General features: G+C 39.6%; 1 pseudogene; it reads left to right on the forward strand.

Moving 5' to 3' along the window:
• The first annotated feature begins 7,483 nt into the window (after positions 1-7,483).
• Positions 7,484-7,605, forward strand: LOC129904773 (5S ribosomal RNA; annotated as a pseudogene).
• Positions 7,606-8,760: the final 1,155 nt, after the last annotated feature.

Genomic DNA, 8,760 nt, shown 5'->3' on the forward strand with positions numbered 1-8,760 from the left:
AAAATCCAAGAAACCCAAAAAAATCGAACAAACTCGAAAAACGCAAAAAAATTAATATCGAAAAACCCGATTTTTATTAGTTTGATTTGGTTTATAGATTTAATAACCTGACACAAATGGTTTGGTTTGGTTTGTAAAAAATCCATACCAACCCAGTCGATGTACACCCCTACTTCTAGGTGGGGTTCGCTCCGATAACGTAGTTAGTTACCCAAGAAAATCCTTTTCGCAACCTAAAGACCTAAAATACGTTGCCCACGTAGGATTGCCTTCATGGCCTAGCTAGTGGATTCACACTTATAGCTCACAAAGTTAAAGTTGTTTCTCATAGAGTCTACCTTGACAAAGTATCCTCTCTCTTCTCGATGTGGGAGTTACATACGATTCCATGTTATAGCTCGCATGGTATTAAGAGGTTAGTTAAAGGTCTTATCCTACACAAGTTGAACGTAAAGAGATAAGGTTTACTATGAAGTTTTATGTTGCATTGACCATAAGTTTTCATGTGTTTTAAATACTTTTAAGCTCATTTCTATTCATTATGTTTGTCATGCATCTTATGTCATATTGCTCACATTCCTTTATTTGCTCATGCATATCTCACATACTTAGTACCTTCTATGTACTAATGTATATTTTGCCTACATTATATCATAATGTAGGGGCGGAAGTCGACCATCCTTTCGGGGCTAGAGTTGGTTAGTTTTTTCCAAGAAGGTAGTGAGTCCTCATATCATCAAGGGAATGACTATCCTTCCATATTGGTATTTTACTTTTTTTTATAATTTGTGTGAGCTAGGAGCTTGTCCTATGACCCTATAAATGTCTAGAATAGAGACATGATTAGACGCATTTTATGTAGTTCTCTTTGGACGTTGATTGAGTATTTCTACTTCTTGGATTTACACTTGTGCTATGTTTCTTCCGCTTTCTTTATCATGTTTCTTTACCTTATGTATGCGATATATGCTAACATGGCTTAGTTGGGATCCTTCGGGTTTCTGATTCCTGTGTCACGCCTTGGCCTTAGTTTGAGTTATTAGAAATTTGGTATAGAGTACAAGGTTTAGGAGTGTCATAGGAAGTTTAACATGTTACATTATGTAGAGTTTTTTCATTGGTATGAAACACGTCTCATCCGTGAATAGGAGGCTATGAAACGTCTTAGGAAAATCTCACTTCTTTCATGATTTATGTCATGCGATAGAGTGACACTCTTTGCCTTTCCTTCTAAGGCTTCTTTTTTACAATTTTCAGAAAATTCCTCCACGAAGATACCCTGCTCATCAAAATATGGTTGTAGAGGAGCAGCAAACTTCGAATGATCCCTTGAACAACCACGTATCAAATGTCATGTTTTGAGTGGCCTTTCAATACATTCTCAAGCCATTAAGACTCAAGTCAATCATGAGGTGGTTGCTCTCGTGAATCAAAATGTGGGTACAACGGAAATAAGAGTTTATGATTTCATGAGGATGAATTCTTTGGAGTTTTGGAGTTCTATGGTGGACAAGAATCCACAAGAGTTCGTTGATCGCATTCAAAAGATTATAGATATTATATGGGTTAGCCTAGTTGAGAGGGCGTAGTTGCCCATGTACCAATTAAAGTGTGTTTCTTGTATTTGGTTTGACTAATGGAAAAGTGAGAGGCCTATTTAGGTAGATCCCATGAGTTAGGATGAGTTCAAAAGAGTGTTTCCTGATCATTTGTTTCCCATTAGAGTTGAGGGAGGCCAAGGTACAAGAATTCATCAACCTTAAGCAAGGTGGTATGAGTGTGAGAGAGTATGCCCTTAAGTTCACTGAGTCCAAGAGCTCGTATGAGCAAGTTTGTTTTAAGTATGTCAGATGTGGTTTTCGAGGAGTATAAGATGGCCATGTTGATTTGGGAAATAGAAATCTCTAGACTTATGACCTACGCAGAGCAAATAGAGGGTGAAAAGCTTAAGGAGTGAAGTGCTAGGGAGTGCAAGGACCAGTAGTGGTGATTTTTTTCATGCTAAGTCCGAAAGTGGTGGTTGTCCTCATTTTCGCTGAAGGTACTCCAGTTAATGTTCTTCGAATGCTATTACTCAAAGGTTTGACTAGGATAGGGTGCCCAACCCTAAACCTCAAGGAGGTGCTCCAATTAGCCAAGTTAGCCCCACATGCAACAAGTATGCTAAGAACCATTATGGTGACTGTCTAGTGGGTTTGAATGTGTTCTATCTATATGGTAACCCGAGTTATTATGCCACAAAATGTAAGGTCAAATATGGTCGTACTCAAGGCCAAGTTTCTCAAGGTTATCAAGTGAAACCAAAGAGTGGTCAACACAACATTCAGTTTTATGCTCTTCATAGTAGGCAAGACGTAAATGAGGCTCCTGATGTTTTTACTGGTATGAAGTCTGTCCATACTAAAGTAAAAACCAAAATCAAAATACCCATAACATACCGGATGAAGTACCATGCTGAGGATGTTGACATGTGTTACACCCCATACTTTGGTACCTTGGAACATTTCTTAAGCTTCTTAAGTTTCTTAGAAGTCGTCATGTGAGTTGGATAATCTATAATGCTATCAAACAACTCTAAGGAGGGGAGAATGTGATACCCCATAGTAGGGAAGGTTGGAAATAGGGTTATGAGAAGTCGGAAGGAGTTGGAGGCCAAGTAATATGTTGTAGGACTCGACTTACTTGTATAAGCCACCAACTTGGGTGTCTTACATACTTAATCTACTAGAGTCCATGTATAGCTTGAAGAGCAAGGATTTCATAGGTTTTTAAAGTGATACGAGGTTACAAACCCATAGAATAAGCAAAAGGAGGTGTAGCACCTACTCGTAAGCAAATAGGTGATGCACCTACTTGGAAGCAAGAAAGTGATGCAGCTACTTAGAAGCAAGCAGGTGATGCACCTACTGGGACAAAGTAGGTGACACACATACTTGGGGTGGGTCCCATATGGCACGTGACATCCTTGGAGAGGTTGCATGGTTGAGGTGACCCAATATGGGCTTGACATGTGTCACCCTTAGGGGATGACATGTGTCACCTCCTAAGGGAAAGAATATGTATGTTATTTAATGACTAAGTCATTATATTAAGTCTTTTACCACTTAGAAAATGAGAGAGAGTTAAATGAAAACCCTAATAGCTAAGAGAGGGAAGCTACGGGTTTGAGCAAAGAAAGGTAAGTCCCCGACTTTTGTTCCATGAATTAATTATCTAGGGTATACAAAGATTATATAAAGGTGCTAATAATGTAAATTTATGGTTTGGGGAAGCAAGGAAGGGTAACGAGCAGTCCACTACTTTTCAGTCACGTTAAAAAGCTTCCGAGGTAAGTTTTGGCAAGCTTTGGCCAATTTAAGGTAAGGTAAGGGTTTTTATATGTCTTATATGTGACTGGAAGTATAAAAATTGCACAAGGATGCTTGACGTTAGAAACAAACTAAACTAGGGTCGTTATAGTTAAATCGAAGTCGAGTGGTGTGTTGTGGTTGTTGTGCTGCACTTGCAAGTGGTTTGATTGTGTGTTACAGGGCTGGAAAGTTTTATAAAAGGGGTGTAGATGCTTCTAGTTTCATCCACATGACCCTCTATTTTGTAGGGTTAAAGGTTTTACAAAATAAAGACTAAACACCTTATTTTGGTATCGTAGTTTTGAATGAGTTGTTTGCAGTTTGTATCTTGTAATGTTGAAGTGAATTACTTGTATATGTGCTGCAGGTTGTTATTTTTGGTTGGCTGTGGTAATTAGGGATGTAATTGGAAGTTTGGATAGGGCATGTTATAGGGGAGGTGCTGCCCAATTTTCTTTAACTCCTTAACAAACTAAGGAACTACAAATGAACTAGTATAAGGAAATGGATAAGGGATTGGTTCCTATAGGTAAGGGGTGGTAGAATTAAAAGAAGGTAAGTCGAAGGTCACTAACCTTAGAATTACTTTCATGTTAAATAGGTTCCAGAGACGACGAGGCGAATGTATTAAGAGTAATCCGTAAGAGGTATGTAAAGCTAATGTTTCCTTCTTTTGGCATGTTTTTGGCACAAGTATGTAAAGCTTATTCTTTCTCTTGGCATGATTTGGTATAAGTATGTAAAAATAATCTTTCTTTTGGCATGGTCATTACGAAACAAATATATGAATTTTATATGGTTCCAAGGAAGTTCTATTCCTAGAGCCACTAGGATGGCCAATTTCTTAATTTCTTAAAAGATATTTTATGACGCTTTGATACGAGTATATAATTCCAGAAGTTCTATCCTGATGTAATCCATAGAGTCTTTCAAAAGATACTTTATATGACTCTTGTTTTCATTTTGAATGATAGCTCATTTTAATTATTCCATTTGACTTATGTTGAGTAGAAGTCAAAGGAAACTTGTTGCTACACTTCCAAATATTAAACGACTGTTATTTTTATTATTCCACGGAGCCCCATAATATATATTGAAATATGGAAAGGATTTCAGAAAGACTATTTTGACATAGACCATCGTGACATCTAAAAGACATGCACTATGATTGTCGCTCAATTTCTCTTATATGACTTGTCATCGAAGTTATGCTCTCGAGTCTGTGGAAATGTTAGGTATTTTATATTGCGTTTAGTTTCTCACTACTCCACTCATGGATACCTCAATGCTTCTTTCTCTAAGCCCAGGCTAGAATTTGTTATCATACGTACTTCTCTACATTGTTCATCGTGCCCCGACATGTGGTGGCATGTATGACCTCTACATAGGATTTGTGGATTTATGATGTGCCATGTAAACATATGATATGATATGATCTAATATGACCATCTGATATGATATGATCTGTTACAGAGATATTCCCTACTCTGGAGTTATGATATGTTGTGGCGACAGTGATGGGACGGCGACCATGATTTGTTCACCAGTCCCATAATGGGGCCGGATATGGCATATATGTTTCTGCATATATTATATATGGTTATGATAAGCATTTTCATATTTCTGGACACTTTGCTCATTTTTCCACATTCTGCTCTAGTAATGATTTTACTTATTATTGTCCATATTTTACATACTCGGTATATTTTTCATACTGCCCCTCTTTCTTTGAGGGGATGCATTTCATGCCCACAGGTACAAACGATCGGTTTGATGATCCGCTCTCTTAGGACATCCACCTTGTTGGTTGGCAGTGCTCCTTTGTCTGGAGCTCTATTTTGGTACTAACTTTTCTGTTGTACATTTGTACATGTTGGTTAAGGGTACGATGGGGCCCTATCCTGTCATATGACTAGACTATCTTTCTGTATAGGTCTGTAGACTTGTGATGTGGGTTATGTATATATGTTTTGGGATTGTGTTAAGTGACAACCTTAAAGGCCTTCGTATGCTACATCTATTCTCGTGCGCTCTCTAGTGATCTCTTTTGATTTCCTCATTTGTTTATTTTGCTAACATACTCAGTAAGGCTACGGGTACGTATGGGTGCCTAACTCAGGCACCAGTCAAGGCCTACGGAGTTGGGTCATGATAAAAATGATATCAGAGCGGTTTGGTTCTCGGAATATCTACAGACCGTGTCTAGTAGAGTCCTGGTTATTAGTATGTTGTGCACCACATCTATAAAGAGGAGGCTATAGGACATTTAGAATGTTATCTTTCTTTTTTGTCTTAGATCATGCGATAGAGAGGAATATCTGAGCCGAAGACTGTGCCCCCGATAGCCAGCTCTGCGATGACGCCAGCGTCAGAGGAGATTAGGGTAGCCCAGTTGTAGATCAGAGAGCGACTTCACCACTAGTTTTTAGAGCCCCAGTACTGAGAATGTAGTTCAACAGCCAGGAGCTGAGGACAGGGCTATGCGAGATGCGGTCCAACTTTTGACGAGATTGGTTTAGGCCAAAAGCACAGGCGCAGTTTCGGTGGAGATCAGGTATACATGCCAGATAATTGGAGAGCTTGTGAGTTTCTGACCTATAATCCTCTAGATTTTTTGGGACAAAGCCTGAGGAAGATCTCCAGGAGTTCATTCGGGATATACAACGTATATTACGTTTTTTTAAGGCTTCTGTGATAAAATTGGTTGAGTTGGCCTTTTATAGACTACACGAGATAGCTGCTAACTGGCATGAGTCCAGAGAGTTGTCCAGGGGTAGATTCTCTCATCCAACAATATGGGATGAGTTTACGAAGGCATTTCTTAGTCATTTCTTACGTCTTAAGATGCGGTGAGCTATGGTGGATAGATTTTTACTGTTGAGGCAGCAAGGACCCAATGTTCGCGAGTATAGTTTGGAGTACGACTTATTGGCCCGATATGCACCCACTTTAATAACTTATATTACTGACAAGATGCACTGATAAGTGATGGGCCTAGATCGGTATCTGGTTGATTTTTGTTTGGTATTGGCTGCCCAACCTGGGATGGACATCGTCTATATACAAGCACATACTCAGGGCATGGTGGACAGACACAGAGGATACCAGTCCAACTGAGATTTTGGAGGGAGTCAGCCCAAGAGGGCTAGGTCAGCCGGGTATTTTGGAGAGTTCCAGAGCAGACCATCCCAGCAGTAGGGTAGCATACAACCCACCCAGCCAACATAGAGTATGCCTCCGCAGTCTATAAATCAGAGACTAGGTGGCACAGGATATTCGAGAGAAGGTCCGAACATCAGGGCTTCTAGTTCGCAGCCAAATAGACACTCTGGTCAGATGAGGCCACCCAGGCTTCATTGTTCATATTGAGGCAGGTATCATATGGGAGAGTTCTACCGTGTTACAGGGTTTTGTTTTTCTTATCGTCATCAAGGCCATATGATGAGAGATTGCCCGTATAAGGGTAATTTGGGCGGTGCAGCTTGGCCTACCGGATTAGTTGCTGGGTCATAGTCTTTTTACGTAGCTATGATCCCCATGGTGCAGGGTACAGCTACACCATCCGGCCGCAGTAGGGACCATGGCAGGGTCTCTAGTTCTAGCTGTCCTTCGAACCGCATTTATGCTTTGGCCACCTGGCAGGATCAGGAGGCATCTCCAGACGTGATCACAAGTACATTGTTGACCTTTTTCCAGACTATATATGTACTGATAGATTCAAGCTTTACATTATAATATATTCCTCCGTTAATGATTGATAAGATTGGGGCGGATGAAATATGACTTTGACTAAACTTTTATATTAAGTTGTATGACTCGAGTACTAGTACTTGGACTAAATTATATACCATCTATCAAGAATACTAAACATCCTATGGTTGTGCTAGGGTTTATTATAGGGGTAATCTAAAGTATGGATGATCTAACAAAAGGTGTAGACATGGTACAACATGTTAAATATGTTGGAGTAGAGTTATTTGTATGTGAATAGTTGGAAATAAATAGAGGATGACATGGGTACACCCTAAAAGGGGGGAAGTGGACAGAAGAAGTAGAAGCATAAGAGAAAATCAACTGACGCTATCATATGTAAATAGGAATGCTTAAACTTCAAACGAGATCCCATAAGGGATGGTTGCGATCATACCAGCACTAACGCATCGGATCCCATCAGAACTCCGAAGATAAGCGTGCTTGGGCGAGAGTAGTACTAGGATGGATGACCCCCTAGGAAGTGACAGAGAAAATGAAACACAAGTATCTGTACCTATTCCCTATGTCTATAAGTAATCTTAACCTTTGGAACTTTGATATTGATTGATCGATGAAAGTATATATTATGGCAACGGGATAGAGGACCTCTTCTTATAGTCGGTATAAGATCCAGAGAAAGGTTTTGGTTCACATTTGAGGACAAATGTGTTAAAGGGGGAAGGATGTTACACCCTATACTTTGGTACCTTGGAATGCTTCTTAAGCTTCTTAAGTTTTTGGAAAGGCTCCTAAGTTTCTTAGAAGATGTCATGTGAGTCAGAAATCTATAACTCTATAAAAAAACTCTAAGGAAGGGAGAATGTAATACCCCATAGTAGGGAAGGTTGAAAATAGGTTTATGAGAAGTTGGAAGGAGTTGGAGGCCAAGTAATATGATGTAGGACTCGACTTACTTGCGTAAGCCACCAACTTGGGTGTCTCACATACTTAAGCTACTGGAGTACATGTCAAGCTTGTGTAGCAAGGATTTCATAGGTTCTTAAAGTGAGACGAGGTTGCAAACTCACGAAAGAAGCGAAAGGAGGCATAGCACCTACTCAGAAACAAGTAGGTGATACACCTACTTAGAAACAAGCAGGTGATGCACCAACTTGAAAGCAAGCAGATGATGCACCTATTTAGACCAAGTAGATGACACACCTACTTGGGGTGGGTCCCACATAACACGTGGCAACCTTGGAGAGGTTGCATGGTTGAGGTTGCCCAATGAGGGCTTGACATGTGTCACCTCCTAATGGAATGTATATGTATGATATTTGAAAATGAGAGAGAGTTGAAATAAAATGAGAGGTTGCATCATATTAAGTATTTTACCACTTAGAAAATGAGAGAGAGTTGAAAGAAAACCCTAATAGCTAAGAGAAGGAAGCTACGGGTTTGAGCAAAGAAAGGTAAGTCCTTGACTTTTATTCCATGAATTAATTATCTAGTGTATAAAAAGATTATATAAAGGTGATAATAATGTAAATTTATGGTTTGGCCAGAAAGGAAGGGTAACGAGCAATCCACCACTTTTCAATCGCGTTAGAAAGCTTCTGAGGCAAGTTTTGGCAAGCTTTGGCCAATTTTGGGTAAGGTAAGGGTTTTTCTTTCAATTTGGAGTTTATGGTGTGGATATGGAATTTATTAAATGTCT

Source organism: Solanum dulcamara, chromosome 9, assembly GCF_947179165.1.
Source record: "Solanum dulcamara chromosome 9, daSolDulc1.2, whole genome shotgun sequence".
NCBI lineage: Eukaryota > Viridiplantae > Streptophyta > Magnoliopsida > Solanales > Solanaceae > Solanum > Solanum dulcamara.